Raw genomic sequence first — 26304 nt, forward strand, 5'->3', positions numbered from 1 at the left:
CGCGCACGCCGCGCTGTGTCTGCTTCCCGCCTGTCGGCGGCGGCTGAAGGTGGTCGCAGCAGCAGGCGCATTACGGGGTAGGCGAGCGCATCCAGACAGCGTCTCTACGCACATTTCGCGTCCTTTGGCAAGAGTCGTCGCGTGCGTGCGCCGCAACACTACTTAGACGATCGCGTTCGGGCGTCATTTTTAAGCAGTGCAGCGCAGGATTCAGCGTTTGTAGCATTCTCTCGAGAGGATGCCACGGCGCTGGACGGCAGTCCCACTTTCCCTTCAGACGTCTGCCGCGGAAAGCACAAGGAAGCTGCAAACTAGCTGAGCATCGGTGGTTCAGTGGTAGAATGCTCGCCTGCCACGCGGGCGGCCCGGGTTCGATTCCCGGCCGATGCATCATTTTGTTTTTTCCCCGATAGTGGAGCTGCGTGTCCTTCGCACTCGAAGTGCGTGGGCCACGAGAATGAACCGCGGGATTCCGTGTGGAAACAACCAAACACGCAGCGCGCACGTCTTCTCGTTTGGACTCCTGCGTGCTATTGTGCATACTGGCGTCGGCCTATCATCGCAAGTTGCCTGCAGCGCCGGGAATGCACGTGTAGTAACAGAAGAAATGAGCCAGCAAGTGCAGACTCTCTACCACTAGTATTTGCTACTTGCCGAGATTCCAGAAGGTTTGGCCATCACGTGCCTCGGTAGCGCAGTAGGCAGCGCGTAAGTCTCATAATCTTAAGGTCGTGAGTTCGATCCTCACCCGGGGCATTTAATTTACTTCCGTTCACAGCTAAATTGACGGCTCTGGGGTTGCGAAGGAGCAAAACAGCTTGTAGTTTGTTATCCATAAGGCTTCAACAACTCAGCGTGAAAATGCTTACTTCCCGTTATTACTACTTGCAGTTCTTTTGTGAAATTTTCAAGAAAAAATGTACTAGTAATAAAACTGAATTTCGTATGATATAACATGTAAAGTCACACAGTGTATGACCTGCTATATAATGACAGGCTGCAGGTCTTTACTTGCGAAATAAGTAAATAAATATTACTACTCACAGCTTTGCTTTTCCTCCTACCCCTGTAACAACGAGGCCAAAAGCAACGGACTGTGACTTTTGCCATGCGCGCCTCGGCATGGGAGAGCGAAAAGATGCTCGCAAACAGGGAAAGTGCGACACGGAAAGCCAGTGGAGGGGGTGTAAACCCCAAAAATAAGCGTGCGCGTCCGGTGTGGTCTAGTGGCTAGGATACCTGGCTTTCACCCAGGAGGCCCGGGTTCGATTCCCGGTACCGGAATGTAATTTTTTCGGAACAAATCACGACAAGTTTGGACCCTGCGAAATGCTGTTTCACGTCCTCCTCGCGTTATAGCTACTGGTTCATAAACGTGAGCTGAAAACAGTCGAGAGAAACGGGCACGCAATGAAATTACTACGAGCAGCGGAATAAAGGGAGAAGAGACCCTGGTCCACTGTTGGACTGCTACCATAGAAATGTTACCTGTAAATACGCAGAGCCACTCCGTCTAAGCGCTGGAAGACGGAGTGCACCGAGGCCCGTTAGCTCAGTTGGTTAGAGCGTCGTGCTAATAACGCGAAGGTCGTGGGTTCGATCCCCCCACGGGCCACTTCGATTTTACTACTTCAAAAAGGCAACGCCGATTTCCCCGGGCAAGTATGGTGACAAAGAAATCGTCACATTGTGTGGGAGCTGATAGGGGACCCGAAAGCGACTTGTCGGGACGCGCTAAAACACTTCACAGGTCACAGCACGCTGAACACACAGTTTGTCGTCCGATCACCGCTACTGCGCGACGCTGGGCGTTGTCAGTGCTTGGGCGGGTGACCGCCTGCGAACACAGGGCGCTGCCGACAGTTTCAATTCGTATTTCTCTTTTCTCGTCGGTTTCGGAGCTGCAGCGCTATTCGGTCTAGGGCACTGGCGCCACGTTTTGCCTCTCGGTATGCCAAGTCGCGCCGTGCGGCCACAGTGAAATGAAGGAGCGTGTTGTAAAATTTTCAACAAAGAAAAAAAGAAATGTGCTAGTAATAAAACTGAATTTGTCTGACAGAACATGTAAAATCACACAATGCACGATAACAGGCAGCAGGTCTTTACTTGAGGCATAAGTAATGTTGTGCCCGCCTCGCCATACCTCTCTCAGTCGTTTCGCGTGCTTGTCCTTCTGATATAGGCCGATTGGAGAGCGTCAGCTCTCGCGTCAGCCGAGCAAAGTCGAGACAAGTCGAGACTCAAGCGGAATCGACGCACACAATATAGGGTGGCCTGCAGCCAGTAAGAGGAGGAAAGAAACATTAATTTAATGACGCGTGGCAAAAGTACTCATACGCAGAAGTAAAACGCAGGCTGCGGTGGCCGGGAATCGAACCCGGATCAACTGCTTGGAAGGCAACTATGCTGACCATTACACCACCACCGCACGGTTTTCTTCCGCGCACGCCGCGCTGTGTCTGCTTCCCGCCTGTCGGCGGCGGCTGAAGGTGGTCGCAGCAGCAGGCGCATTACGGGGTAGGCGAGCGCATCCAGACAGCGTCTCTACGCACATTTCGCGTCCTTTGGCAAGAGTCGTCGCGTGCGTGCGCCGCAACACTACTTAGACGATCGCGTTCGGGCGTCATTTTTAAGCAGTGCAGCGCAGGATTCAGCGTTTGTAGCATTCTCTCGAGAGGATGCCACGGCGCTGGACGGCAGTCCCACTTTCCCTTCAGACGTCTGCCGCGGAAAGCACAAGGAAGCTGCAAACTAGCTGAGCATCGGTGGTTCAGTGGTAGAATGCTCGCCTGCCACGCGGGCGGCCCGGGTTCGATTCCCGGCCGATGCATCATTTTGTTTTTTCCCCGATAGTGGAGCTGCGTGTCCTTCGCACTCGAAGTGCGTGGGCCACGAGAATGAACCGCGGGATTCCGTGTGGAAACAACCAAACACGCAGCGCGCACGTCTTCTCGTTTGGACTCCTGCGTGCTATTGTGCATACTGGCGTCGGCCTATCATCGCAAGTTGCCTGCAGCGCCGGGAATGCACATGTAGTAACAGAAGAAATGAGCCAGCAAGTGCAGACTCTCTACCACTAGTATTTGCTACTTGCCGAGATTCCAGAAGGTTTGGCCATCACGTGCCTCGGTAGCGCAGTAGGCAGCGCGTAAGTCTCATAATCTTAAGGTCGTGAGTTCGATCCTCACCCGGGGCATTTAATTTACTTCCGTTCACAGCTAAATTGACGGCTCTGGGGTTGCGAAGGAGCAAAACAGCTTGTAGTTTGTTATCCATAAGGCTTCAACAACTCAGCGTGAAAATGCTTACTTCCCGTTATTACTACTTGCAGTTCTTTTGTGAAATTTTCAAGAAAAAATGTACTAGTAATAAAACTGAATTTCGTATGATATAACATGTAAAGTCACACAGTGTATGACCTGCTATATAATGACAGGCTGCAGGTCTTTACTTGCGAAATAAGTAAATAAATATTACTACTCACAGCTTTGCTTTTCCTCCTACCCCTGTAACAACGAGGCCAAAAGCAACGGACTGTGACTTTTGCCATGCGCGCCTCGGCATGGGAGAGCGAAAAGATGCTCGCAAACAGGGAAAGTGCGACACGGAAAGCCAGTGGAGGGGGTGTAAACCCCAAAAATAAGCGTGCGCGTCCGGTGTGGTCTAGTGGCTAGGATACCTGGCTTTCACCCAGGAGGCCCGGGTTCGATTCCCGGTACCGGAATGTAATTTTTTCGGAACAAATCACGACAAGTTTGGACCCTGCGAAATGCTGTTTCACGTCCTCCTCGCGTTATAGCTACTGGTTCATAAACGTGAGCTGAAAACAGTCGAGAGAAACGGGCACGCAATGAAATTACTACGAGCAGCGGAATAAAGGGAGAAGAGACCCTGGTCCACTGTTGGACTGCTACCATAGAAATGTTACCTGTAAATACGCAGAGCCACTCCGTCTAAGCGCTGGAAGACGGAGTGCACCGAGGCCCGTTAGCTCAGTTGGTTAGAGCGTCGTGCTAATAACGCGAAGGTCGTGGGTTCGATCCCCCCACGGGCCACTTCGATTTTACTACTTCAAAAAGGCAACGCCGATTTCCCCGGGCAAGTATGGTGACAAAGAAATCGTCACATTGTGTGGGAGCTGATAGGGGACCCGAAAGCGACTTGTCGGGACGCGCTAAAACACTTCACAGGTCACAGCACGCTGAACACACAGTTTGTCGTCCGATCACCGCTACTGCGCGACGCTGGGCGTTGTCAGTGCTTGGGCGGGTGACCGCCTGCGAACACAGGGCGCTGCCGACAGTTTCAATTCGTATTTCTCTTTTCTCGTCGGTTTCGGAGCTGCAGCGCTATTCGGTCTAGGGCACTGGCGCCACGTTTTGCCTCTCGGTATGCCAAGTCGCGCCGTGCGGCCACAGTGAAATGAAGGAGCGTGTTGTAAAATTTTCAACAAAGAAAAAAAGAAATGTGCTAGTAATAAAACTGAATTTGTCTGACAGAACATGTAAAATCACACAATGCACGATAACAGGCAGCAGGTCTTTACTTGAGGCATAAGTAATGTTGTGCCCGCCTCGCCATACCTCTCTCAGTCGTTTCGCGTGCTTGTCCTTCTGATATAGGCCGATTGGAGAGCGTCAGCTCTCGCGTCAGCCGAGCAAAGTCGAGACAAGTCGAGACTCAAGCGGAATCGACGCACACAATATAGGGTGGCCTGCAGCCAGTAAGAGGAGGAAAGAAACATTAATTTAATGACGCGTGGCAAAAGTACTCATACGCAGAAGTAAAACGCAGGCTGCGGTGGCCGGGAATCGAACCCGGATCAACTGCTTGGAAGGCAACTATGCTGACCATTACACCACCACCGCACGGTTTTCTCCCGCGCACGCCGCGCTGTGTCTGCTTCCCGCCTGTCGGCGGCGGCTGAAGGTGGTCGCAGCAGCAGGCGCATTACGGGGTAGGCGAGCGCATCCAGACAGCGTCTCTACGCACATTTCGCGTCCTTTGGCAAGAGTCGTCGCGTGCGTGCGCCGCAACACTACTTAGACGATCGCGTTCGGGCGTCATTTTTAAGCAGTGCAGCGCAGGATTCAGCGTTTGTAGCATTCTCTCGAGAGGATGCCACGGCGCTGGACGGCAGTCCCACTTTCCCTTCAGACGTCTGCCGCGGAAAGCACAAGGAAGCTGCAAACTAGCTGAGCATCGGTGGTTCAGTGGTAGAATGCTCGCCTGCCACGCGGGCGGCCCGGGTTCGATTCCCGGCCGATGCATCATTTTGTTTTTTCCCCGATAGTGGAGCTGCGTGTCCTTCGCACTCGAAGTGCGTGGGCCACGAGAATGAACCGCGGGATTCCGTGTGGAAACAACCAAACACGCAGCGCGCACGTCTTCTCGTTTGGACTCCTGCGTGCTATTGTGCATACTGGCGTCGGCCTATCATCGCAAGTTGCCTGCAGCGCCGGGAATGCACATGTAGTAACAGAAGAAATGAGCCAGCAAGTGCAGACTCTCTACCACTAGTATTTGCTACTTGCCGAGATTCCAGAAGGTTTGGCCATCACGTGCCTCGGTAGCGCAGTAGGCAGCGCGTAAGTCTCATAATCTTAAGGTCGTGAGTTCGATCCTCACCCGGGGCATTTAATTTACTTCCGTTCACAGCTAAATTGACGGCTCTGGGGTTGCGAAGGAGCAAAACAGCTTGTAGTTTGTTATCCATAAGGCTTCAACAACTCAGCGTGAAAATGCTTACTTCCCGTTATTACTACTTGCAGTTCTTTTGTGAAATTTTCAAGAAAAAATGTACTAGTAATAAAACTGAATTTCGTATGATATAACATGTAAAGTCACACAGTGTATGACCTGCTATATAATGACAGGCTGCAGGTCTTTACTTGCGAAATAAGTAAATAAATATTACTACTCACAGCTTTGCTTTTCCTCCTACCCCTGTAACAACGAGGCCAAAAGCAACGGACTGTGACTTTTGCCATGCGCGCCTCGGCATGGGAGAGCGAAAAGATGCTCGCAAACAGGGAAAGTGCGACACGGAAAGCCAGTGGAGGGGGTGTAAACCCCAAAAATAAGCGTGCGCGTCCGGTGTGGTCTAGTGGCTAGGATACCTGGCTTTCACCCAGGAGGCCCGGGTTCGATTCCCGGTACCGGAATGTAATTTTTTCGGAACAAATCACGACAAGTTTGGACCCTGCGAAATGCTGTTTCACGTCCTCCTCGCGTTATAGCTACTGGTTCATAAACGTGAGCTGAAAACAGTCGAGAGAAACGGGCACGCAATGAAATTACTACGAGCAGCGGAATAAAGGGAGAAGAGACCCTGGTCCACTGTTGGACTGCTACCATAGAAATGTTACCTGTAAATACGCAGAGCCACTCCGTCTAAGCGCTGGAAGACGGAGTGCACCGAGGCCCGTTAGCTCAGTTGGTTAGAGCGTCGTGCTAATAACGCGAAGGTCGTGGGTTCGATCCCCCCACGGGCCACTTCGATTTTACTACTTCAAAAAGGCAACGCCGATTTCCCCGGGCAAGTATGGTGACAAAGAAATCGTCACATTGTGTGGGAGCTGATAGGGGACCCGAAAGCGACTTGTCGGGACGCGCTAAAACACTTCACAGGTCACAGCACGCTGAACACACAGTTTGTCGTCCGATCACCGCTACTGCGCGACGCTGGGCGTTGTCAGTGCTTGGGCGGGTGACCGCCTGCGAACACAGGGCGCTGCCGACAGTTTCAATTCGTATTTCTCTTTTCTCGTCGGTTTCGGAGCTGCAGCGCTATTCGGTCTAGGGCACTGGCGCCACGTTTTGCCTCTCGGTATGCCAAGTCGCGCCGTGCGGCCACAGTGAAATGAAGGAGCGTGTTGTAAAATTTTCAACAAAGAAAAAAAGAAATGTGCTAGTAATAAAACTGAATTTGTCTGACAGAACATGTAAAATCACACAATGCACGATAACAGGCAGCAGGTCTTTACTTGAGGCATAAGTAATGTTGTGCCCGCCTCGCCATACCTCTCTCAGTCGTTTCGCGTGCTTGTCCTTCTGATATAGGCCGATTGGAGAGCGTCAGCTCTCGCGTCAGCCGAGCAAAGTCGAGACAAGTCGAGACTCAAGCGGAATCGACGCACACAATATAGGGTGGCCTGCAGCCAGTAAGAGGAGGAAAGAAACATTAATTTAATGACGCGTGGCAAAAGTACTCATACGCAGAAGTAAAACGCAGGCTGCGGTGGCCGGGAATCGAACCCGGATCAACTGCTTGGAAGGCAACTATGCTGACCATTACACCACCACCGCACGGTTTTCTCCCGCGCACGCCGCGCTGTGTCTGCTTCCCGCCTGTCGGCGGCGGCTGAAGGTGGTCGCAGCAGCAGGCGCATTACGGGGTAGGCGAGCGCATCCAGACAGCGTCTCTACGCACATTTCGCGTCCTTTGGCAAGAGTCGTCGCGTGCGTGCGCCGCAACACTACTTAGACGATCGCGTTCGGGCGTCATTTTTAAGCAGTGCAGCGCAGGATTCAGCGTTTGTAGCATTCTCTCGAGAGGATGCCACGGCGCTGGACGGCAGTCCCACTTTCCCTTCAGACGTCTGCCGCGGAAAGCACAAGGAAGCTGCAAACTAGCTGAGCATCGGTGGTTCAGTGGTAGAATGCTCGCCTGCCACGCGGGCGGCCCGGGTTCGATTCCCGGCCGATGCATCATTTTGTTTTTTCCCCGATAGTGGAGCTGCGTGTCCTTCGCACTCGAAGTGCGTGGGCCACGAGAATGAACCGCGGGATTCCGTGTGGAAACAACCAAACACGCAGCGCGCACGTCTTCTCGTTTGGACTCCTGCGTGCTATTGTGCATACTGGCGTCGGCCTATCATCGCAAGTTGCCTGCAGCGCCGGGAATGCACATGTAGTAACAGAAGAAATGAGCCAGCAAGTGCAGACTCTCTACCACTAGTATTTGCTACTTGCCGAGATTCCAGAAGGTTTGGCCATCACGTGCCTCGGTAGCGCAGTAGGCAGCGCGTAAGTCTCATAATCTTAAGGTCGTGAGTTCGATCCTCACCCGGGGCATTTAATTTACTTCCGTTCACAGCTAAATTGACGGCTCTGGGGTTGCGAAGGAGCAAAACAGCTTGTAGTTTGTTATCCATAAGGCTTCAACAACTCAGCGTGAAAATGCTTACTTCCCGTTATTACTACTTGCAGTTCTTTTGTGAAATTTTCAAGAAAAAATGTACTAGTAATAAAACTGAATTTCGTATGATATAACATGTAAAGTCACACAGTGTATGACCTGCTATATAATGACAGGCTGCAGGTCTTTACTTGCGAAATAAGTAAATAAATATTACTACTCACAGCTTTGCTTTTCCTCCTACCCCTGTAACAACGAGGCCAAAAGCAACGGACTGTGACTTTTGCCATGCGCGCCTCGGCATGGGAGAGCGAAAAGATGCTCGCAAACAGGGAAAGTGCGACACGGAAAGCCAGTGGAGGGGGTGTAAACCCCAAAAATAAGCGTGCGCGTCCGGTGTGGTCTAGTGGCTAGGATACCTGGCTTTCACCCAGGAGGCCCGGGTTCGATTCCCGGTACCGGAATGTAATTTTTTCGGAACAAATCACGACAAGTTTGGACCCTGCGAAATGCTGTTTCACGTCCTCCTCGCGTTATAGCTACTGGTTCATAAACGTGAGCTGAAAACAGTCGAGAGAAACGGGCACGCAATGAAATTACTACGAGCAGCGGAATAAAGGGAGAAGAGACCCTGGTCCACTGTTGGACTGCTACCATAGAAATGTTACCTGTAAATACGCAGAGCCACTCCGTCTAAGCGCTGGAAGACGGAGTGCACCGAGGCCCGTTAGCTCAGTTGGTTAGAGCGTCGTGCTAATAACGCGAAGGTCGTGGGTTCGATCCCCCCACGGGCCACTTCGATTTTACTACTTCAAAAAGGCAACGCCGATTTCCCCGGGCAAGTATGGTGACAAAGAAATCGTCACATTGTGTGGGAGCTGATAGGGGACCCGAAAGCGACTTGTCGGGACGCGCTAAAACACTTCACAGGTCACAGCACGCTGAACACACAGTTTGTCGTCCGATCACCGCTACTGCGCGACGCTGGGCGTTGTCAGTGCTTGGGCGGGTGACCGCCTGCGAACACAGGGCGCTGCCGACAGTTTCAATTCGTATTTCTCTTTTCTCGTCGGTTTCGGAGCTGCAGCGCTATTCGGTCTAGGGCACTGGCGCCACGTTTTGCCTCTCGGTATGCCAAGTCGCGCCGTGCGGCCACAGTGAAATGAAGGAGCGTGTTGTAAAATTTTCAACAAAGAAAAAAAGAAATGTGCTAGTAATAAAACTGAATTTGTCTGACAGAACATGTAAAATCACACAATGCACGATAACAGGCAGCAGGTCTTTACTTGAGGCATAAGTAATGTTGTGCCCGCCTCGCCATACCTCTCTCAGTCGTTTCGCGTGCTTGTCCTTCTGATATAGGCCGATTGGAGAGCGTCAGCTCTCGCGTCAGCCGAGCAAAGTCGAGACAAGTCGAGACTCAAGCGGAATCGACGCACACAATATAGGGTGGCCTGCAGCCAGTAAGAGGAGGAAAGAAACATTAATTTAATGACGCGTGGCAAAAGTACTCATACGCAGAAGTAAAACGCAGGCTGCGGTGGCCGGGAATCGAACCCGGATCAACTGCTTGGAAGGCAACTATGCTGACCATTACACCACCACCGCACGGTTTTCTTCCGCGCACGCCGCGCTGTGTCTGCTTCCCGCCTGTCGGCGGCGGCTGAAGGTGGTCGCAGCAGCAGGCGCATTACGGGGTAGGCGAGCGCATCCAGACAGCGTCTCTACGCACATTTCGCGTCCTTTGGCAAGAGTCGTCGCGTGCGTGCGCCGCAACACTACTTAGACGATCGCGTTCGGGCGTCATTTTTAAGCAGTGCAGCGCAGGATTCAGCGTTTGTAGCATTCTCTCGAGAGGATGCCACGGCGCTGGACGGCAGTCCCACTTTCCCTTCAGACGTCTGCCGCGGAAAGCACAAGGAAGCTGCAAACTAGCTGAGCATCGGTGGTTCAGTGGTAGAATGCTCGCCTGCCACGCGGGCGGCCCGGGTTCGATTCCCGGCCGATGCATCATTTTGTTTTTTCCCCGATAGTGGAGCTGCGTGTCCTTCGCACTCGAAGTGCGTGGGCCACGAGAAGGAACCGCGGGATTCCGTGTGGAAACAACCAAACACGCAGCGCGCACGTCTTCTCGTTTGGACTCCTGCGTGCTATTGTGCATACTGGCGTCGGCCTATCATCGCAAGTTGCCTGCAGCGCCGGGAATGCACATGTAGTAACAGAAGAAATGAGCCAGCAAGTGCAGACTCTCTACCACTAGTATTTGCTACTTGCCGAGATTCCAGAAGGTTTGGCCATCACGTGCCTCGGTAGCGCAGTAGGCAGCGCGTAAGTCTCATAATCTTAAGGTCGTGAGTTCGATCCTCACCCGGGGCATTTAATTTACTTCCGTTCACAGCTAAATTGACGGCTCTGGGGTTGCGAAGGAGCAAAACAGCTTGTAGTTTGTTATCCATAAGGCTTCAACAACTCAGCGTGAAAATGCTTACTTCCCGTTATTACTACTTGCAGTTCTTTTGTGAAATTTTCAAGAAAAAATGTACTAGTAATAAAACTGAATTTCGTATGATATAACATGTAAAGTCACACAGTGTATGACCTGCTATATAATGACAGGCTGCAGGTCTTTACTTGCGAAATAAGTAAATAAATATTACTACTCACAGCTTTGCTTTTCCTCCTACCCCTGTAACAACGAGGCCAAAAGCAACGGACTGTGACTTTTGCCATGCGCGCCTCGGCATGGGAGAGCGAAAAGATGCTCGCAAACAGGGAAAGTGCGACACGGAAAGCCAGTGGAGGGGGTGTAAACCCCAAAAATAAGCGTGCGCGTCCGGTGTGGTCTAGTGGCTAGGATACCTGGCTTTCACCCAGGAGGCCCGGGTTCGATTCCCGGTACCGGAATGTAATTTTTTCGGAACAAATCACGACAAGTTTGGACCCTGCGAAATGCTGTTTCACGTCCTCCTCGCGTTATAGCTACTGGTTCATAAACGTGAGCTGAAAACAGTCGAGAGAAACGGGCACGCAATGAAATTACTACGAGCAGCGGAATAAAGGGAGAAGAGACCCTGGTCCACTGTTGGACTGCTACCATAGAAATGTTACCTGTAAATACGCAGAGCCACTCCGTCTAAGCGCTGGAAGACGGAGTGCACCGAGGCCCGTTAGCTCAGTTGGTTAGAGCGTCGTGCTAATAACGCGAAGGTCGTGGGTTCGATCCCCCCACGGGCCACTTCGATTTTACTACTTCAAAAAGGCAACGCCGATTTCCCCGGGCAAGTATGGTGACAAAGAAATCGTCACATTGTGTGGGAGCTGATAGGGGACCCGAAAGCGACTTGTCGGGACGCGCTAAAACACTTCACAGGTCACAGCACGCTGAACACACAGTTTGTCGTCCGATCACCGCTACTGCGCGACGCTGGGCGTTGTCAGTGCTTGGGCGGGTGACCGCCTGCGAACACAGGGCGCTGCCGACAGTTTCAATTCGTATTTCTCTTTTCTCGTCGGTTTCGGAGCTGCAGCGCTATTCGGTCTAGGGCACTGGCGCCACGTTTTGCCTCTCGGTATGCCAAGTCGCGCCGTGCGGCCACAGTGAAATGAAGGAGCGTGTTGTAAAATTTTCAACAAAGAAAAAAAGAAATGTGCTAGTAATAAAACTGAATTTGTCTGACAGAACATGTAAAATCACACAATGCACGATAACAGGCAGCAGGTCTTTACTTGAGGCATAAGTAATGTTGTGCCCGCCTCGCCATACCTCTCTCAGTCGTTTCGCGTGCTTGTCCTTCTGATATAGGCCGATTGGAGAGCGTCAGCTCTCGCGTCAGCCGAGCAAAGTCTCGACAAAACTCAAGCGGAATCGACGCACACAATATAGGGTGGCCTGCAGCCAGTAAGAGGAGGAAAGAAACATTAATTTAATGACGCGTGGCAAAAGTACTCATACGCAGAAGTAAAACGCAGGCTGCGGTGGCCGGGAATCGAACCCGGATCAACTGCTTGGAAGGCAACTATGCTGACCATTACACCACCACCGCACGGTTTTCTTCCGCGCACGCCGCGCTGTGTCTGCTTCCCGCCTGTCGGCGGCGGCTGAAGGTGGTCGCAGCAGCAGGCGCATTACGGGGTAGGCGAGCGCATCCAGACAGCGTCTCTACGCACATTTCGCGTCCTTTGGCAAGAGTCGTCGCGTGCGTGCGCCGCAACACTACTTAGACGATCGCGTTCGGGCGTCATTTTTAAGCAGTGCAGCGCAGGATTCAGCGTTTGTAGCATTCTCTCGAGAGGATGCCACGGCGCTGGACGGCAGTCCCACTTTCCCTTCAGACGTCTGCCGCGGAAAGCACAAGGAAGCTGCAAACTAGCTGAGCATCGGTGGTTCAGTGGTAGAATGCTCGCCTGCCACGCGGGCGGCCCGGGTTCGATTCCCGGCCGATGCATCATTTTGTTTTTTCCCCGATAGTGGAGCTGCGTGTCCTTCGCACTCGAAGTGCGTGGGCCACGAGAATGAACCGCGGGATTCCGTGTGGAAACAACCAAACACGCAGCGCGCACGTCTTCTCGTTTGGACTCCTGCGTGCTATTGTGCATACTGGCGTCGGCCTATCATCGCAAGTTGCCTGCAGCGCCGGGAATGCACATGTAGTAACAGAAGAAATGAGCCAGCAAGTGCAGACTCTCTACCACTAGTATTTGCTACTTGCCGAGATTCCAGAAGGTTTGGCCATCACGTGCCTCGGTAGCGCAGTAGGCAGCGCGTAAGTCTCATAATCTTAAGGTCGTGAGTTCGATCCTCACCCGGGGCATTTAATTTACTTCCGTTCACAGCTAAATTGACGGCTCTGGGGTTGCGAAGGAGCAAAACAGCTTGTAGTTTGTTATCCATAAGGCTTCAACAACTCAGCGTGAAAATGCTTACTTCCCGTTATTACTACTTGCAGTTCTTTTGTGAAATTTTCAAGAAAAAATGTACTAGTAATAAAACTGAATTTCGTATGATATAACATGTAAAGTCACACAGTGTATGACCTGCTATATAATGACAGGCTGCAGGTCTTTACTTGCGAAATAAGTAAATAAATATTACTACTCACAGCTTTGCTTTTCCTCCTACCCCTGTAACAACGAGGCCAAAAGCAACGGACTGTGACTTTTGCCATGCGCGCCTCGGCATGGGAGAGCGAAAAGATGCTCGCAAACAGGGAAAGTGCGACACGGAAAGCCAGTGGAGGGGGTGTAAACCCCAAAAATAAGCGTGCGCGTCCGGTGTGGTCTAGTGGCTAGGATACCTGGCTTTCACCCAGGAGGCCCGGGTTCGATTCCCGGTACCGGAATGTAATTTTTTCGGAACAAATCACGACAAGTTTGGACCCTGCGAAATGCTGTTTCACGTCCTCCTCGCGTTATAGCTACTGGTTCATAAACGTGAGCTGAAAACAGTCGAGAGAAACGGGCACGCAATGAAATTACTACGAGCAGCGGAATAAAGGGAGAAGAGACCCTGGTCCACTGTTGGACTGCTACCATAGAAATGTTACCTGTAAATACGCAGAGCCACTCCGTCTAAGCGCTGGAAGACGGAGTGCACCGAGGCCCGTTAGCTCAGTTGGTTAGAGCGTCGTGCTAATAACGCGAAGGTCGTGGGTTCGATCCCCCCACGGGCCACTTCGATTTTACTACTTCAAAAAGGCAACGCCGATTTCCCCGGGCAAGTATGGTGACAAAGAAATCGTCACATTGTGTGGGAGCTGATAGGGGACCCGAAAGCGACTTGTCGGGACGCGCTAAAACACTTCACAGGTCACAGCACGCTGAACACACAGTTTGTCGTCCGATCACCGCTACTGCGCGACGCTGGGCGTTGTCAGTGCTTGGGCGGGTGACCGCCTGCGAACACAGGGCGCTGCCGACAGTTTCAATTCGTATTTCTCTTTTCTCGTCGGTTTCGGAGCTGCAGCGCTATTCGGTCTAGGGCACTGGCGCCACGTTTTGCCTCTCGGTATGCCAAGTCGCGCCGTGCGGCCACAGTGAAATGAAGGAGCGTGTTGTAAAATTTTCAACAAAGAAAAAAAGAAATGTGCTAGTAATAAAACTGAATTTGTCTGACAGAACATGTAAAATCACACAATGCACGATAACAGGCAGCAGGTCTTTACTTGAGGCATAAGTAATGTTGTGCCCGCCTCGCCATACCTCTCTCAGTCGTTTCGCGTGCTTGTCCTTCTGATATAGGCCGATTGGAGAGCGTCAGCTCTCGCGTCAGCCGAGCAAAGTCTCGACAAAACTCAAGCGGAATCGACGCACACAATATAGGGTGGCCTGCAGCCAGTAAGAGGAGGAAAGAAACATTAATTTAATGACGCGTGGCAAAAGTACTCATACGCAGAAGTAAAACGCAGGCTGCGGTGGCCGGGAATCGAACCCGGATCAACTGCTTGGAAGGCAACTATGCTGACCATTACACCACCACCGCACGGTTTTTTTCCGCGCACGCCGCGCTGTGTCTGCTTCCCGCCTGTCGGCGGCGGCTGAAGGTGGTCGCAGCAGCAGGCGCATTACGGGGTAGGCGAGCGCATCCAGACAGCGTCTCTACGCACATTTCGCGTCCTTTGGCAAGAGTCGTCGCGTGCGTGCGCCGCAACACTACTTAGACGATCGCGTTCGGGCGTCATTTTTAAGCAGTGCAGCGCAGGATTCAGCGTTTGTAGCATTCTCTCGAGAGGATGCCACGGCGCTGGACGGCAGTCCCACTTTCCCTTCAGACGTCTGCCGCGGAAAGCACAAGGAAGCTGCAAACTAGCTGAGCATCGGTGGTTCAGTGGTAGAATGCTCGCCTGCCACGCGGGCGGCCCGGGTTCGATTCCCGGCCGATGCATCATTTTGTTTTTTCCCCGATAGTGGAGCTGCGTGTCCTTCGCACTCGAAGTGCGTGGGCCACGAGAATGAACCGCGGGATTCCGTGTGGAAACAACCAAACACGCAGCGCGCACGTCTTCTCGTTTGGACTCCTGCGTGCTATTGTGCATACTGGCGTCGGCCTATCATCGCAAGTTGCCTGCAGCGCCGGGAATGCACGTGTAGTAACAGAAGAAATGAGCCAGCAAGTGCAGACTCTCTACCACTAGTATTTGCTACTTGCCGAGATTCCAGAAGGTTTGGCCATCACGTGCCTCGGTAGCGCAGTAGGCAGCGCGTAAGTCTCATAATCTTAAGGTCGTGAGTTCGATCCTCACCCGGGGCATTTAATTTACTTCCGTTCACAGCTAAATTGACGGCTCTGGGGTTGCGAAGGAGCAAAACAGCTTGTAGTTTGTTATCCATAAGGCTTCAACAACTCAGCGTGAAAATGCTTACTTCCCGTTATTACTACTTGCAGTTCTTTTGTGAAATTTTCAAGAAAAAATGTACTAGTAATAAAACTGAATTTCGTATGATATAACATGTAAAGTCACACAGTGTATGACCTGCTATATAATGACAGGCTGCAGGTCTTTACTTGCGAAATAAGTAAATAAATATTACTACTCACAGCTTTGCTTTTCCTCCTACCCCTGTAACAACGAGGCCAAAAGCAACGGACTGTGACTTTTGCCATGCGCGCCTCGGCATGGGAGAGCGAAAAGATGCTCGCAAACAGGGAAAGTGCGACACGGAAAGCCAGTGGAGGGGGTGTAAACCCCAAAAATAAGCGTGCGCGTCCGGTGTGGTCTAGTGGCTAGGATACCTGGCTTTCACCCAGGAGGCCCGGGTTCGATTCCCGGTACCGGAATGTAATTTTTTCGGAACAAATCACGACAAGTTTGGACCCTGCGAAATGCTGTTTCACGTCCTCCTCGCGTTATAGCTACTGGTTCATAAACGTGAGCTGAAAACAGTCGAGAGAAACGGGCACGCAATGAAATTACTACGAGCAGCGGAATAAAGGGAGAAGAGACCCTGGTCCACTGTTGGACTGCTACCATAGAAATGTTACCTGTAAATACGCAGAGCCACTCCGTCTAAGCGCTGGAAGACGGAGTGCACCGAGGCCCGTTAGCTCAGTTGGTTAGAGCGTCGTGCTAATAACGCGAAGGTCGTGGGTTCGATCCCCCCACGGGCCACTTCGATTTTACTACTTCAAAAAGGCAACGCCGATTTCCCCGGGCAAGTATGGTGACAAAGAAATCGTCACATTGTGTGGGAGCTGATAGGGGACCCGAAAGCGACTTGTCGGGACGCGCTAAAACACTTCACAGGTCACAGCACGCTGAACACACAGTTTGTCGTCCGATCACCGCTACTGCGCGACGCTGGGCGTTGTCAGTGCTTGGGCGGGTGACCGCCTGCGAACACAGGGCGCTGCCGACAGTTTCAATTCGTATTTCTCTTTTCTCGTCGGTTTCGGAGCTGCAGCGCTATTCGGTCTAGGGCACTGGCGCCACGTTTTGCCTCTCGGTATGCCAAGTCGCGCCGTGCGGCCACAGTGAAATGAAGGAGCGTGTTGTAAAATTTTCAACAAAGAAAAAAAGAAATGTGCTAGTAATAAAACTGAATTTGTCTGACAGAACATGTAAAATCACACAATGCACGATAACAGGCAGCAGGTCTTTACTTGAGGCATAAGTAATGTTGTGCCCGCCTCGCCATACCTCTCTCAGTCGTTTCGCGTGCTTGTCCTTCTGATATAGGCCGATTGGAGAGCGTCAGCTCTCGCGTCAGCCGAGCAAAGTCTCGACAAAACTCAAGCGGAATCGACGCACACAATATAGGGTGGCCTGCAGCCAGTAAGAGGAGGAAAGAAACATTAATTTAATGACGCGTGGCAAAAGTACTCATACGCAGAAGTAAAACGCAGGCTGCGGTGGCCGGGAATCGAACCCGGATCAACTGCTTGGAAGGCAACTATGCTGACCATTACACCACCACCGCACGGTTTTCTTCCGCGCACGCCGCGCTGTGTCTGCTTCCCGCCTGTCGGCGGCGGCTGAAGGTGGTCGCAGCAGCAGGCGCATTACGGGGTAGGCGAGCGCATCCAGACAGCGTCTCTACGCACATTTCGCGTCCTTTGGCAAGAGTCGTCGCGTGCGTGCGCCGCAACACTACTTAGACGATCGCGTTCGGGCGTCATTTTTAAGCAGTGCAGCGCAGGATTCAGCGTTTGTAGCATTCTCTCGAGAGGATGCCACGGCGCTGGACGGCAGTCCCACTTTCCCTTCAGACGTCTGCCGCGGAAAGCACAAGGAAGCTGCAAACTAGCTGAGCATCGGTGGTTCAGTGGTAGAATGCTCGCCTGCCACGCGGGCGGCCCGGGTTCGATTCCCGGCCGATGCATCATTTTGTTTTTTCCCCGATAGTGGAGCTGCGTGTCCTTCGCACTCGAAGTGCGTGGGCCACGAGAATGAACCGCGGGATTCCGTGTGGAAACAACCAAACACGCAGCGCGCACGTCTTCTCGTTTGGACTCCTGCGTGCTATTGTGCATACTGGCGTCGGCCTATCATCGCAAGTTGCCTGCAGCGCCGGGAATGCACGTGTAGTAACAGAAGAAATGAGCCAGCAAGTGCAGACTCTCTACCACTAGTATTTGCTACTTGCCGAGATTCCAGAAGGTTTGGCCATCACGTGCCTCGGTAGCGCAGTAGGCAGCGCGTAAGTCTCATAATCTTAAGGTCGTGAGTTCGATCCTCACCCGGGGCATTTAATTTACTTCCGTTCACAGCTAAATTGACGGCTCTGGGGTTGCGAAGGAGCAAAACAGCTTGTAGTTTGTTATCCATAAGGCTTCAACAACTCAGCGTGAAAATGCTTACTTCCCGTTATTACTACTTGCAGTTCTTTTGTGAAATTTTCAAGAAAAAATGTACTAGTAATAAAACTGAATTTCGTATGATATAACATGTAAAGTCACACAGTGTATGACCTGCTATATAATGACAGGCTGCAGGTCTTTACTTGCGAAATAAGTAAATAAATATTACTACTCACAGCTTTGCTTTTCCTCCTACCCCTGTAACAACGAGGCCAAAAGCAACGGACTGTGACTTTTGCCATGCGCGCCTCGGCATGGGAGAGCGAAAAGATGCTCGCAAACAGGGAAAGTGCGACACGGAAAGCCAGTGGAGGGGGTGTAAACCCCAAAAATAAGCGTGCGCGTCCGGTGTGGTCTAGTGGCTAGGATACCTGGCTTTCACCCAGGAGGCCCGGGTTCGATTCCCGGTACCGGAATGTAATTTTTTCGGAACAAATCACGACAAGTTTGGACCCTGCGAAATGCTGTTTCACGTCCTCCTCGCGTTATAGCTACTGGTTCATAAACGTGAGCTGAAAACAGTCGAGAGAAACGGGCACGCAATGAAATTACTACGAGCAGCGGAATAAAGGGAGAAGAGACCCTGGTCCACTGTTGGACTGCTACCATAGAAATGTTACCTGTAAATACGCAGAGCCACTCCGTCTAAGCGCTGGAAGACGGAGTGCACCGAGGCCCGTTAGCTCAGTTGGTTAGAGCGTCGTGCTAATAACGCGAAGGTCGTGGGTTCGATCCCCCCACGGGCCACTTCGATTTTACTACTTCAAAAAGGCAACGCCGATTTCCCCGGGCAAGTATGGTGACAAAGAAATCGTCACATTGTGTGGGAGCTGATAGGGGACCCGAAAGCGACTTGTCGGGACGCGCTAAAACACTTCACAGGTCACAGCACGCTGAACACACAGTTTGTCGTCCGATCACCGCTACTGCGCGACGCTGGGCGTTGTCAGTGCTTGGGCGGGTGACCGCCTGCGAACACAGGGCGCTGCCGACAGTTTCAATTCGTATTTCTCTTTTCTCGTCGGTTTCGGAGCTGCAGCGCTATTCGGTCTAGGGCACTGGCGCCACGTTTTGCCTCTCGGTATGCCAAGTCGCGCCGTGCGGCCACAGTGAAATGAAGGAGCGTGTTGTAAAATTTTCAACAAAGAAAAAAAGAAATGTGCTAGTAATAAAACTGAATTTGTCTGACAGAACATGTAAAATCACACAATGCACGATAACAGGCAGCAGGTCTTTACTTGAGGCATAAGTAATGTTGTGCCCGCCTCGCCATACCTCTCTCAGTCGTTTCGCGTGCTTGTCCTTCTGATATAGGCCGATTGGAGAGCGTCAGCTCTCGCGTCAGCCGAGCAAAGTCGAGACAAGTCGAGACTCAAGCGGAATCGACGCACACAATATAGGGTGGCCTGCAGCCAGTAAGAGGAGGAAAGAAACATTAATTTAATGACGCGTGGCAAAAGTACTCATACGCAGAAGTAAAACGCAGGCTGCGGTGGCCGGGAATCGAACCCGGATCAATTGCTTGGAAGGCAACTATGCTGACCATTACACCACCACCGCACGGTTTTCTTCCGCGCACGCCGCGCTGTGTCTGCTTCCCGCCTGTCGGCGGCGGCTGAAGGTGGTCGCAGCAGCAGGCGCATTACGGGGTAGGCGAGCGCATCCAGACAGCGTCTCTACGCACATTTCGCGTCCTTTGGCAAGAGTCGTCGCGTGCGTGCGCCGCAACACTACTTAGACGATCGCGTTCGGGCGTCATTTTTAAGCAGTGCAGCGCAGGATTCAGCGTTTGTAGCATTCTCTCGAGAGGATGCCACGGCGCTGGACGGCAGTCCCACTTTCCCTTCAGACGTCTGCCGCGGAAAGCACAAGGAAGCTGCAAACTAGCTGAGCATCGGTGGTTCAGTGGTAGAATGCTCGCCTGCCACGCGGGCGGCCCGGGTTCGATTCCCGGCCGATGCATCATTTTGTTTTTTCCCCGATAGTGGAGCTGCGTGTCCTTCGCACTCGAAGTGCGTGGGCCACGAGAATGAACCGCGGGATTCCGTGTGGAAACAACCAAACACGCAGCGCGCACGTCTTCTCGTTTGGACTCCTGCGTGCTATTGTGCATACTGGCGTCGGCCTATCATCGCAAGTTGCCTGCAGCGCCGGGAATGCACATGTAGTAACAGAAGAAATGAGCCAGCAAGTGCAGACTCTCTACCACTAGTATTTGCTACTTGCCGAGATTCCAGAAGGTTTGGCCATCACGTGCCTCGGTAGCGCAGTAGGCAGCGCGTAAGTCTCATAATCTTAAGGTCGTGAGTTCGATCCTCACCCGGGGCATTTAATTTACTTCCGTTCACAGCTAAATTGACGGCTCTGGGGTTGCGAAGGAGCAAAACAGCTTGTAGTTTGTTATCCATAAGGCTTCAACAACTCAGCGTGAAAATGCTTACTTCCCGTTATTACTACTTGCAGTTCTTTTGTGAAATTTTCAAGAAAAAATGTACTAGTAATAAAACTGAATTTCGTATGATATAACATGTAAAGTCACACAGTGTATGACCTGCTATATAATGACAGGCTGCAGGTCTTTACTTGCGAAATAAGTAAATAAATATTACTACTCACAGCTTTGCTTTTCCTCCTACCCCTGTAACAACGAGGCCAAAAGCAACGGACTGTGACTTTTGCCATGCGCGCCTCGGCATGGGAGAGCGAAAAGATGCTCGCAAACAGGGAAAGTGCGACACGGAAAGCCAGTGGAGGGGGTGTAAACCCCAAAAATAAGCGTGCGCGTCCGGTGTGGTCTAGTGGCTAGGATACCTGGCTTTCACCCAGGAGGCCCGGGTTCGATTCCCGGTACCGGAATGTAATGTTTTCGGAACAAATCACGACAAGTTTGGACCCTGCGAAATGCTGTTTCACGTCCTCCTCGCGTTATAGCTACTGGTTCATAAACGTGAGCTGAAAACAGTCGAGAGAAACGGGCACGCAATGAAATTACTACGAGCAGCGGAATAAAGGGAGAAGAGACCCTGGTCCACTGTTGGACTGCTACCATAGAAATGTTACCTGTAAATACGCAGAGCCACTCCGTCTAAGCGCTGGAAGACGGAGTGCACCGAGGCCCGTTAGCTCAGTTGGTTAGAGCGTCGTGCTAATAACGCGAAGGTCGTGGGTTCGATCCCCCCACGGGCCACTTCGATTTTACTACTTCAAAAAGGCAACGCCGATTTCCCCGGGCAAGTATGGTGACAAAGAAATCGTCACATTGTGTGGGAGCTGATAGGGGACCCGAAAGCGACTTGTCGGGACGCGCTAAAACACTTCACAGGTCACAGCACGCTGAACACACAGTTTGTCGTCCGATCACCGCTACTGCGCGACGCTGGGCGTTGTCAGTGCTTGGGCGGGTGACCGCCTGCGAACACAGGGCGCTGCCGACAGTTTCAATTCGTATTTCTCTTTTCTCGTCGGTTTCGGAGCTGCAGCGCTATTCGGTCTAGGGCACTGGCGCCACGTTTTGCCTCTCGGTATGCCAAGTCGCGCCGTGCGGCCACAGTGAAATGAAGGAGCGTGTTGTAAAATTTTCAACAAAGAAAAAAAGAAATGTGCTAGTAATAAAACTGAATTTGTCTGACAGAACATGTAAAATCACACAATGCACGATAACAGGCAGCAGGTCTTTACTTGAGGCATAAGTAATGTTGTGCCCGCCTCGCCATACCTCTCTCAGTCGTTTCGCGTGCTTGTCCTTCTGATATAGGCCGATTGGAGAGCGTCAGCTCTCGCGTCAGCCGAGCAAAGTCGAGACAAGTCGAGACTCAAGCGGAATCGACGCACACAATATAGGGTGGCCTGCAGCCAGTAAGAGGAGGAAAGAAACATTAATTTAATGACGCGTGGCAAAAGTACTCATACGCAGAAGTAAAACGCAGGCTGCGGTGGCCGGGAATCGAACCCGGATCAACTGCTTGGAAGGCAACTATGCTGACCATTACACCACCACCGCACGGTTTTCTTCCGCGCACGCCGCGCTGTGTCTGCTTCCCGCCTGTCGGCGGCGGCTGAAGGTGGTCGCAGCAGCAGGCGCATTACGGGGTAGGCGAGCGCATCCAGACAGCGTCTCTACGCACATTTCGCGTCCTTTGGCAAGAGTCGTCGCGTGCGTGCGCCGCAACACTACTTAGACGATCGCGTTCGGGCGTCATTTTTAAGCAGTGCAGCGCAGGATTCAGCGTTTGTAGCATTCTCTCGAGAGGATGCCACGGCGCTGGACGGCAGTCCCACTTTCCCTTCAGACGTCTGCCGCGGAAAGCACAAGGAAGCTGCAAACTAGCTGAGCATCGGTGGTTCAGTGGTAGAATGCTCGCCTGCCACGCGGGCGGCCCGGGTTCGATTCCCGGCCGATGCATCATTTTGTTTTTTCCCCGATAGTGGAGCTGCGTGTCCTTCGCACTCGAAGTGCGTGGGCCACGAGAATGAACCGCGGGATTCCGTGTGGAAACAACCAAACACGCAGCGCGCACGTCTTCTCGTTTGGACTCCTGCGTGCTATTGTGCATACTGGCGTCGGCCTATCATCGCAAGTTGCCTGCAGCGCCGGGAATGCACGTGTAGTAACAGAAGAAATGAGCCAGCAAGTGCAGACTCTCTACCACTAGTATTTGCTACTTGCCGAGATTCCAGAAGGTTTGGCCATCACGTGCCTCGGTAGCGCAGTAGGCAGCGCGTAAGTCTCATAATCTTAAGGTCGTGAGTTCGATCCTCACCCGGGGCATTTAATTTACTTCCGTTCACAGCTAAATTGACGGCTCTGGGGTTGCGAAGGAGCAAAACAGCTTGTAGTTTGTTATCCATAAGGCTTCAACAACTCAGCGTGAAAATGCTTACTTCCCGTTATTACTACTTGCAGTTCTTTTGTGAAATTTTCAAGAAAAAATGTACTAGTAATAAAACTGAATTTCGTATGATATAACATGTAAAGTCACACAGTGTATGACCTGCTATATAATGACAGGCTGCAGGTCTTTACTTGCGAAATAAGTAAATAAATATTACTACTCACAGCTTTGCTTTTCCTCCTACCCCTGTAACAACGAGGCCAAAAGCAACGGACTGTGACTTTTGCCATGCGCGCCTCGGCATGGGAGAGCGAAAAGATGCTCGCAAACAGGGAAAGTGCGACACGGAAAGCCAGTGGAGGGGGTGTAAACCCCAAAAATAAGCGTGCGCGTCCGGTGTGGTCTAGTGGCTAGGATACCTGGCTTTCACCCAGGAGGCCCGGGTTCGATTCCCGGTACCGGAATGTAATTTTTTCGGAACAAATCACGACAAGTTTGGACCCTGCGAAATGCTGTTTCACGTCCTCCTCGCGTTATAGCTACTGGTTCATAAACGTGAGCTGAAAACAGTCGAGAGAAACGGGCACGCAATGAAATTACTACGAGCAGCGGAATAAAGGGAGAAGAGACCCTGGTCCACTGTTGGACTGCTACCATAGAAATGTTACCTGTAAATACGCAGAGCCACTCCGTCTAAGCGCTGGAAGACGGAGTGCACCGAGGCCCGTTAGCTCAGTTGGTTAGAGCGTCGTGCTAATAACGCGAAGGTCGTGGGTTCGATCCCCCCACGGGCCACTTCGATTTTACTACTTCAAAAAGGCAACGCCGATTTCCCCGGGCAAGTATGGTGACAAAGAAATCGTCACATTGTGTGGGAGCTGATAGGGGACCCGAAAGCGACTTGTCGGGACGCGCTAAAACACTTCACAGGTCACAGCACGCTGAACACACAGTTTGTCGTCCGATCACCGCTACTGCGCGACGCTGGGCGTTGTCAGTGCTTGGGCGGGTGACCGCCTGCGAACACAGGGCGCTGCCGACAGTTTCAATTCGTATTTCTCTTTTCTCGTCGGTTTCGGAGCTGCAGCGCTATTCGGTCTAGGGCACTGGCGCCACGTTTTGCCTCTCGGTATGCCAAGTCGCGCCGTGCGGCCACAGTGAAATGAAGGAGCGTGTTGTAAAATTTTCAACAAAGAAAAAAAGAAATGTGCTAGTAATAAAACTGAATTTGTCTGACAGAACATGTAAAATCACACAATGCACGATAACAGGCAGCAGGTCTTTACTTGAGGCATAAGTAATGTTGTGCCCGCCTCGCCATACCTCTCTCAGTCGTTTCGCGTGCTTGTCCTTCTGATATAGGCCGATTGGAGAGCGTCAGCTCTCGCGTCAGCCGAGCAAAGTCGAGACAAGTCGAGACTCAAGCGGAATCGACGCACACAATATAGGGTGGCCTGCAGCCAGTAAGAGGAGGAAAGAAACATTAATTTAATGACGCGTGGCAAAAGTACTCATACGCAGAAGTAAAACGCAGGCTGCGGTGGCCGGGAATCGAACCCGGATCAACTGCTTGGAAGGCAACTATGCTGACCATTACACCACCACCGCACGGTTTTCTTCCGCGCACGCCGCGCTGTGTCTGCTTCCCGCCTGTCGGCGGCGGCTGAAGGTGGTCGCAGCAGCAGGCGCATTACGGGGTAGGCGAGCGCATCCAGACAGCGTCTCTACGCACATTTCGCGTCCTTTGGCAAGAGTCGTCGCGTGCGTGCGCCGCAACACTACTTAGACGATCGCGTTCGGGCGTCATTTTTAAGCAGTGCAGCGCAGGATTCAGCGTTTGTAGCATTCTCTCGAGAGGATGCCACGGCGCTGGACGGCAGTCCCACTTTCCCTTCAGACGTCTGCCGCGGAAAGCACAAGGAAGCTGCAAACTAGCTGAGCATCGGTGGTTCAGTGGTAGAATGCTCGCCTGCCACGCGGGCGGCCCGGGTTCGATTCCCGGCCGATGCATCATTTTGTTTTTTCCCCGATAGTGGAGCTGCGTGTCCTTCGCACTCGAAGTGCGTGGGCCACGAGAATGAACCGCGGGATTCCGTGTGGAAACAACCAAACACGCAGCGCGCACGTCTTCTCGTTTGGACTCCTGCGTGCTATTGTGCATACTGGCGTCGGCCTATCATCGCAAGTTGCCTGCAGCGCCGGGAATGCACGTGTAGTAACAGAAGAAATGAGCCAGCAAGTGCAGACTCTCTACCACTAGTATTTGCTACTTGCCGAGATTCCAGAAGGTTTGGCCATCACGTGCCTCGGTAGCGCAGTAGGCAGCGCGTAAGTCTCATAATCTTAAGGTCGTGAGTTCGATCCTCACCCGGGGCATTTAATTTACTTCCGTTCACAGCTAAATTGACGGCTCTGGGGTTGCGAAGGAGCAAAACAGCTTGTAGTTTGTTATCCATAAGGCTTCAACAACTCAGCGTGAAAATGCTTACTTCCCGTTATTACTACTTGCAGTTCTTTTGTGAAATTTTCAAGAAAAAATGTACTAGTAATAAAACTGAATTTCGTATGATATAACATGTAAAGTCACACAGTGTATGACCTGCTATATAATGACAGGCTGCAGGTCTTTACTTGCGAAATAAGTAAATAAATATTACTACTCACAGCTTTGCTTTTCCTCCTACCCCTGTAACAACGAGGCCAAAAGCAACGGACTGTGACTTTTGCCATGCGCGCCTCGGCATGGGAGAGCGAAAAGATGCTCGCAAACAGGGAAAGTGCGACACGGAAAGCCAGTGGAGGGGGTGTAAACCCCAAAAATAAGCGTGCGCGTCCGGTGTGGTCTAGTGGCTAGGATACCTGGCTTTCACCCAGGAGGCCCGGGTTCGATTCCCGGTACCGGAATGTAATTTTTTCGGAACAAATCACGACAAGTTTGGACCCTGCGAAATGCTGTTTCACGTCCTCCTCGCGTTATAGCTACTGGTTCATAAACGTGAGCTGAAAACAGTCGAGAGAAACGGGCACGCAATGAAATTACTACGAGCAGCGGAATAAAGGGAGAAGAGACCCTGGTCCACTGTTGGACTGCTACCATAGAAATGTTACCTGTAAATACGCAGAGCCACTCCGTCTAAGCGCTGGAAGACGGAGTGCACCGAGGCCCGTTAGCTCAGTTGGTTAGAGCGTCGTGCTAATAACGCGAAGGTCGTGGGTTCGATCCCCCCACGGGCCACTTCGATTTTACTACTTCAAAAAGGCAACGCCGATTTCCCCGGGCAAGTATGGTGACAAAGAAATCGTCACATTGTGTGGGAGCTGATAGGGGACCCGAAAGCGACTTGTCGGGACGCGCTAAAACACTTCACAGGTCACAGCACGCTGAACACACAGTTTGTCGTCCGATCACCGCTACTGCGCGACGCTGGGCGTTGTCAGTGCTTGGGCGGGTGACCGCCTGCGAACACAGGGCGCTGCCGACAGTTTCAATTCGTATTTCTCTTTTCTCGTCGGTTTCGGAGCTGCAGCGCTATTCGGTC

The 26304-nt window shown here is 52.0% G+C and overlaps 54 non-coding genes across 54 annotated transcripts; 44 read left to right on the forward strand and 10 right to left on the reverse strand.

Annotated features, from left to right (window-relative positions):
- The first annotated feature begins 319 nt into the window (after positions 1 to 319).
- On the forward strand, positions 320 to 390 carry Trnag-gcc (transfer RNA glycine (anticodon GCC)). Its single transcript has one exon. It is a non-coding gene; the product is annotated as a tRNA-Gly (tRNA).
- A 293-nt stretch (positions 391 to 683) lies between these two features.
- On the forward strand, positions 684 to 756 carry Trnam-cau (transfer RNA methionine (anticodon CAU)). The gene has a single exon. It is a non-coding gene; the product is annotated as a tRNA-Met (tRNA).
- Positions 757 to 1212: 456 nt separating this feature from the next.
- Trnae-uuc (transfer RNA glutamic acid (anticodon UUC)) lies at positions 1213 to 1284 on the forward strand. Its single transcript has one exon. It is a non-coding gene; the product is annotated as a tRNA-Glu (tRNA).
- Positions 1285 to 1541: 257 nt separating this feature from the next.
- Trnai-aau (transfer RNA isoleucine (anticodon AAU)) lies at positions 1542 to 1615 on the forward strand. Its single transcript has one exon. It is a non-coding gene; the product is annotated as a tRNA-Ile (tRNA).
- Positions 1616 to 2356: 741 nt separating this feature from the next.
- Positions 2357 to 2428, reverse strand: Trnag-ucc (transfer RNA glycine (anticodon UCC)). The gene has a single exon. It is a non-coding gene; the product is annotated as a tRNA-Gly (tRNA).
- Positions 2429 to 2759: 331 nt separating this feature from the next.
- Trnag-gcc (transfer RNA glycine (anticodon GCC)) lies at positions 2760 to 2830 on the forward strand. The gene has a single exon. It is a non-coding gene; the product is annotated as a tRNA-Gly (tRNA).
- A 293-nt stretch (positions 2831 to 3123) lies between these two features.
- Trnam-cau (transfer RNA methionine (anticodon CAU)) lies at positions 3124 to 3196 on the forward strand. Its single transcript has one exon. It is a non-coding gene; the product is annotated as a tRNA-Met (tRNA).
- A 456-nt stretch (positions 3197 to 3652) lies between these two features.
- Positions 3653 to 3724, forward strand: Trnae-uuc (transfer RNA glutamic acid (anticodon UUC)). The gene has a single exon. It is a non-coding gene; the product is annotated as a tRNA-Glu (tRNA).
- Positions 3725 to 3981: 257 nt separating this feature from the next.
- Trnai-aau (transfer RNA isoleucine (anticodon AAU)) lies at positions 3982 to 4055 on the forward strand. Its single transcript has one exon. It is a non-coding gene; the product is annotated as a tRNA-Ile (tRNA).
- A 741-nt stretch (positions 4056 to 4796) lies between these two features.
- On the reverse strand, positions 4797 to 4868 carry Trnag-ucc (transfer RNA glycine (anticodon UCC)). The gene has a single exon. It is a non-coding gene; the product is annotated as a tRNA-Gly (tRNA).
- Positions 4869 to 5199: 331 nt separating this feature from the next.
- On the forward strand, positions 5200 to 5270 carry Trnag-gcc (transfer RNA glycine (anticodon GCC)). Its single transcript has one exon. It is a non-coding gene; the product is annotated as a tRNA-Gly (tRNA).
- A 293-nt stretch (positions 5271 to 5563) lies between these two features.
- On the forward strand, positions 5564 to 5636 carry Trnam-cau (transfer RNA methionine (anticodon CAU)). The gene has a single exon. It is a non-coding gene; the product is annotated as a tRNA-Met (tRNA).
- A 456-nt stretch (positions 5637 to 6092) lies between these two features.
- On the forward strand, positions 6093 to 6164 carry Trnae-uuc (transfer RNA glutamic acid (anticodon UUC)). Its single transcript has one exon. It is a non-coding gene; the product is annotated as a tRNA-Glu (tRNA).
- Positions 6165 to 6421: 257 nt separating this feature from the next.
- On the forward strand, positions 6422 to 6495 carry Trnai-aau (transfer RNA isoleucine (anticodon AAU)). The gene has a single exon. It is a non-coding gene; the product is annotated as a tRNA-Ile (tRNA).
- Positions 6496 to 7236: 741 nt separating this feature from the next.
- On the reverse strand, positions 7237 to 7308 carry Trnag-ucc (transfer RNA glycine (anticodon UCC)). The gene has a single exon. It is a non-coding gene; the product is annotated as a tRNA-Gly (tRNA).
- Positions 7309 to 7639: 331 nt separating this feature from the next.
- Trnag-gcc (transfer RNA glycine (anticodon GCC)) lies at positions 7640 to 7710 on the forward strand. Its single transcript has one exon. It is a non-coding gene; the product is annotated as a tRNA-Gly (tRNA).
- A 293-nt stretch (positions 7711 to 8003) lies between these two features.
- Positions 8004 to 8076, forward strand: Trnam-cau (transfer RNA methionine (anticodon CAU)). Its single transcript has one exon. It is a non-coding gene; the product is annotated as a tRNA-Met (tRNA).
- Positions 8077 to 8532: 456 nt separating this feature from the next.
- Trnae-uuc (transfer RNA glutamic acid (anticodon UUC)) lies at positions 8533 to 8604 on the forward strand. The gene has a single exon. It is a non-coding gene; the product is annotated as a tRNA-Glu (tRNA).
- Positions 8605 to 8861: 257 nt separating this feature from the next.
- On the forward strand, positions 8862 to 8935 carry Trnai-aau (transfer RNA isoleucine (anticodon AAU)). Its single transcript has one exon. It is a non-coding gene; the product is annotated as a tRNA-Ile (tRNA).
- A 741-nt stretch (positions 8936 to 9676) lies between these two features.
- On the reverse strand, positions 9677 to 9748 carry Trnag-ucc (transfer RNA glycine (anticodon UCC)). Its single transcript has one exon. It is a non-coding gene; the product is annotated as a tRNA-Gly (tRNA).
- A 331-nt stretch (positions 9749 to 10079) lies between these two features.
- Positions 10080 to 10150, forward strand: Trnag-gcc (transfer RNA glycine (anticodon GCC)). The gene has a single exon. It is a non-coding gene; the product is annotated as a tRNA-Gly (tRNA).
- A 293-nt stretch (positions 10151 to 10443) lies between these two features.
- Positions 10444 to 10516, forward strand: Trnam-cau (transfer RNA methionine (anticodon CAU)). The gene has a single exon. It is a non-coding gene; the product is annotated as a tRNA-Met (tRNA).
- Positions 10517 to 10972: 456 nt separating this feature from the next.
- Trnae-uuc (transfer RNA glutamic acid (anticodon UUC)) lies at positions 10973 to 11044 on the forward strand. Its single transcript has one exon. It is a non-coding gene; the product is annotated as a tRNA-Glu (tRNA).
- A 257-nt stretch (positions 11045 to 11301) lies between these two features.
- On the forward strand, positions 11302 to 11375 carry Trnai-aau (transfer RNA isoleucine (anticodon AAU)). The gene has a single exon. It is a non-coding gene; the product is annotated as a tRNA-Ile (tRNA).
- A 736-nt stretch (positions 11376 to 12111) lies between these two features.
- Trnag-ucc (transfer RNA glycine (anticodon UCC)) lies at positions 12112 to 12183 on the reverse strand. Its single transcript has one exon. It is a non-coding gene; the product is annotated as a tRNA-Gly (tRNA).
- A 331-nt stretch (positions 12184 to 12514) lies between these two features.
- On the forward strand, positions 12515 to 12585 carry Trnag-gcc (transfer RNA glycine (anticodon GCC)). The gene has a single exon. It is a non-coding gene; the product is annotated as a tRNA-Gly (tRNA).
- Positions 12586 to 12878: 293 nt separating this feature from the next.
- Positions 12879 to 12951, forward strand: Trnam-cau (transfer RNA methionine (anticodon CAU)). The gene has a single exon. It is a non-coding gene; the product is annotated as a tRNA-Met (tRNA).
- A 456-nt stretch (positions 12952 to 13407) lies between these two features.
- On the forward strand, positions 13408 to 13479 carry Trnae-uuc (transfer RNA glutamic acid (anticodon UUC)). Its single transcript has one exon. It is a non-coding gene; the product is annotated as a tRNA-Glu (tRNA).
- Positions 13480 to 13736: 257 nt separating this feature from the next.
- Trnai-aau (transfer RNA isoleucine (anticodon AAU)) lies at positions 13737 to 13810 on the forward strand. The gene has a single exon. It is a non-coding gene; the product is annotated as a tRNA-Ile (tRNA).
- A 736-nt stretch (positions 13811 to 14546) lies between these two features.
- Trnag-ucc (transfer RNA glycine (anticodon UCC)) lies at positions 14547 to 14618 on the reverse strand. The gene has a single exon. It is a non-coding gene; the product is annotated as a tRNA-Gly (tRNA).
- A 331-nt stretch (positions 14619 to 14949) lies between these two features.
- Trnag-gcc (transfer RNA glycine (anticodon GCC)) lies at positions 14950 to 15020 on the forward strand. The gene has a single exon. It is a non-coding gene; the product is annotated as a tRNA-Gly (tRNA).
- A 293-nt stretch (positions 15021 to 15313) lies between these two features.
- Positions 15314 to 15386, forward strand: Trnam-cau (transfer RNA methionine (anticodon CAU)). Its single transcript has one exon. It is a non-coding gene; the product is annotated as a tRNA-Met (tRNA).
- A 456-nt stretch (positions 15387 to 15842) lies between these two features.
- Positions 15843 to 15914, forward strand: Trnae-uuc (transfer RNA glutamic acid (anticodon UUC)). The gene has a single exon. It is a non-coding gene; the product is annotated as a tRNA-Glu (tRNA).
- A 257-nt stretch (positions 15915 to 16171) lies between these two features.
- Positions 16172 to 16245, forward strand: Trnai-aau (transfer RNA isoleucine (anticodon AAU)). Its single transcript has one exon. It is a non-coding gene; the product is annotated as a tRNA-Ile (tRNA).
- Positions 16246 to 16981: 736 nt separating this feature from the next.
- On the reverse strand, positions 16982 to 17053 carry Trnag-ucc (transfer RNA glycine (anticodon UCC)). Its single transcript has one exon. It is a non-coding gene; the product is annotated as a tRNA-Gly (tRNA).
- Positions 17054 to 17384: 331 nt separating this feature from the next.
- On the forward strand, positions 17385 to 17455 carry Trnag-gcc (transfer RNA glycine (anticodon GCC)). Its single transcript has one exon. It is a non-coding gene; the product is annotated as a tRNA-Gly (tRNA).
- Positions 17456 to 17748: 293 nt separating this feature from the next.
- Positions 17749 to 17821, forward strand: Trnam-cau (transfer RNA methionine (anticodon CAU)). The gene has a single exon. It is a non-coding gene; the product is annotated as a tRNA-Met (tRNA).
- Positions 17822 to 18277: 456 nt separating this feature from the next.
- Trnae-uuc (transfer RNA glutamic acid (anticodon UUC)) lies at positions 18278 to 18349 on the forward strand. Its single transcript has one exon. It is a non-coding gene; the product is annotated as a tRNA-Glu (tRNA).
- Positions 18350 to 18606: 257 nt separating this feature from the next.
- On the forward strand, positions 18607 to 18680 carry Trnai-aau (transfer RNA isoleucine (anticodon AAU)). The gene has a single exon. It is a non-coding gene; the product is annotated as a tRNA-Ile (tRNA).
- A 741-nt stretch (positions 18681 to 19421) lies between these two features.
- On the reverse strand, positions 19422 to 19493 carry Trnag-ucc (transfer RNA glycine (anticodon UCC)). Its single transcript has one exon. It is a non-coding gene; the product is annotated as a tRNA-Gly (tRNA).
- A 331-nt stretch (positions 19494 to 19824) lies between these two features.
- Positions 19825 to 19895, forward strand: Trnag-gcc (transfer RNA glycine (anticodon GCC)). The gene has a single exon. It is a non-coding gene; the product is annotated as a tRNA-Gly (tRNA).
- A 293-nt stretch (positions 19896 to 20188) lies between these two features.
- Trnam-cau (transfer RNA methionine (anticodon CAU)) lies at positions 20189 to 20261 on the forward strand. The gene has a single exon. It is a non-coding gene; the product is annotated as a tRNA-Met (tRNA).
- A 456-nt stretch (positions 20262 to 20717) lies between these two features.
- Trnae-uuc (transfer RNA glutamic acid (anticodon UUC)) lies at positions 20718 to 20789 on the forward strand. Its single transcript has one exon. It is a non-coding gene; the product is annotated as a tRNA-Glu (tRNA).
- A 257-nt stretch (positions 20790 to 21046) lies between these two features.
- Positions 21047 to 21120, forward strand: Trnai-aau (transfer RNA isoleucine (anticodon AAU)). The gene has a single exon. It is a non-coding gene; the product is annotated as a tRNA-Ile (tRNA).
- A 741-nt stretch (positions 21121 to 21861) lies between these two features.
- Positions 21862 to 21933, reverse strand: Trnag-ucc (transfer RNA glycine (anticodon UCC)). Its single transcript has one exon. It is a non-coding gene; the product is annotated as a tRNA-Gly (tRNA).
- A 331-nt stretch (positions 21934 to 22264) lies between these two features.
- On the forward strand, positions 22265 to 22335 carry Trnag-gcc (transfer RNA glycine (anticodon GCC)). The gene has a single exon. It is a non-coding gene; the product is annotated as a tRNA-Gly (tRNA).
- A 293-nt stretch (positions 22336 to 22628) lies between these two features.
- Trnam-cau (transfer RNA methionine (anticodon CAU)) lies at positions 22629 to 22701 on the forward strand. Its single transcript has one exon. It is a non-coding gene; the product is annotated as a tRNA-Met (tRNA).
- Positions 22702 to 23157: 456 nt separating this feature from the next.
- Trnae-uuc (transfer RNA glutamic acid (anticodon UUC)) lies at positions 23158 to 23229 on the forward strand. Its single transcript has one exon. It is a non-coding gene; the product is annotated as a tRNA-Glu (tRNA).
- A 257-nt stretch (positions 23230 to 23486) lies between these two features.
- Positions 23487 to 23560, forward strand: Trnai-aau (transfer RNA isoleucine (anticodon AAU)). Its single transcript has one exon. It is a non-coding gene; the product is annotated as a tRNA-Ile (tRNA).
- Positions 23561 to 24301: 741 nt separating this feature from the next.
- Positions 24302 to 24373, reverse strand: Trnag-ucc (transfer RNA glycine (anticodon UCC)). Its single transcript has one exon. It is a non-coding gene; the product is annotated as a tRNA-Gly (tRNA).
- Positions 24374 to 24704: 331 nt separating this feature from the next.
- On the forward strand, positions 24705 to 24775 carry Trnag-gcc (transfer RNA glycine (anticodon GCC)). The gene has a single exon. It is a non-coding gene; the product is annotated as a tRNA-Gly (tRNA).
- A 293-nt stretch (positions 24776 to 25068) lies between these two features.
- Positions 25069 to 25141, forward strand: Trnam-cau (transfer RNA methionine (anticodon CAU)). The gene has a single exon. It is a non-coding gene; the product is annotated as a tRNA-Met (tRNA).
- A 456-nt stretch (positions 25142 to 25597) lies between these two features.
- Positions 25598 to 25669, forward strand: Trnae-uuc (transfer RNA glutamic acid (anticodon UUC)). The gene has a single exon. It is a non-coding gene; the product is annotated as a tRNA-Glu (tRNA).
- A 257-nt stretch (positions 25670 to 25926) lies between these two features.
- Positions 25927 to 26000, forward strand: Trnai-aau (transfer RNA isoleucine (anticodon AAU)). Its single transcript has one exon. It is a non-coding gene; the product is annotated as a tRNA-Ile (tRNA).
- Positions 26001 to 26304: the final 304 nt, after the last annotated feature.

Source organism: Schistocerca gregaria, chromosome 2 (genome assembly GCF_023897955.1).
Source record: "Schistocerca gregaria isolate iqSchGreg1 chromosome 2, iqSchGreg1.2, whole genome shotgun sequence".
Taxonomy (NCBI): Eukaryota; Metazoa; Arthropoda; class Insecta; order Orthoptera; family Acrididae; genus Schistocerca; species Schistocerca gregaria.